The following is a 910-nucleotide window of genomic DNA, read 5'->3' on the forward strand; positions in this document are numbered from 1 at the left end:
TAGGTCTTTCACAAAGCACATACCTTGATAAGATTTTGAAGAGATTCAGAATGGATCAGTCCAAGAAGGGGTTCTTGCCTATGTTACAAGGTATGAGACTGAGCTCAGCTCAGTCACCGACCACGGCAAAAGATAAAGAAGAGATGAGTGTCATCCCCTATGCTTCAGCCATAGGATCTATTATGTATGCCATGCTGTGTACCAGACCCGATGTAAACCTTGCCGTAAGTTTGGTAGCAAGATACCAAAGTAATCCCGGCAAGGAACACTGGACAGCGGTCAAGAATATCCTGAAGTACCTGAAAAGGACAAAGGACATGTTTCTCGTTTATGGAGGAGACGAAGAGCTCGTCGTAAAGGGTTACGTCGACGCTAGCTTCGACTCAGATCTGGATGACTCTAAGTCACAAACCGGATACGTGTATATGTTGAATGGCGGAGCAGTAAGCTGGTGCAGCTGCAAGGAGAGCATCGTGGCGGGATCTACGTGTGAAGCGGAGTACATGGCAGCCTCGGAGGCAGCACATGAAGCGATTTGGGTGAAGGAGTTCATCACCGACCTAGGAGTCATACCCAATGCGTCGGGGCCGATCAAACTCTTCTGTGACAACACTGGAGCTATTGCCCTCGCAAAGGAGCCCAGGTTTCACAAGAAGACCAGGCACATCAAGCGTCGTTTCAACTCCATCCGTGAAAATGTTCAAGATGGAGACATAGAGATTTGCAAAGTGCACACGGATCTGAATGTCGCAGATCCGCTGACTAAACCTCTCTCGCGTGCAAAACATGATCAACACCAGAACTCTATGGGTGTTCGATTCATCACAATGTAACTAGATTAGTGACTCTAGTGCAAGTGGGAGACTGTTGGAAATATGCCCTAGAGGCAATAATAAAAGTATTATTATAT

The sequence above is a fragment of the Triticum dicoccoides genome, unplaced genomic scaffold, assembly GCF_002162155.2.
Source record: "Triticum dicoccoides isolate Atlit2015 ecotype Zavitan unplaced genomic scaffold, WEW_v2.0 scaffold11682-3, whole genome shotgun sequence".
NCBI classification, from domain to species: domain Eukaryota; kingdom Viridiplantae; phylum Streptophyta; class Magnoliopsida; order Poales; family Poaceae; genus Triticum; species Triticum dicoccoides.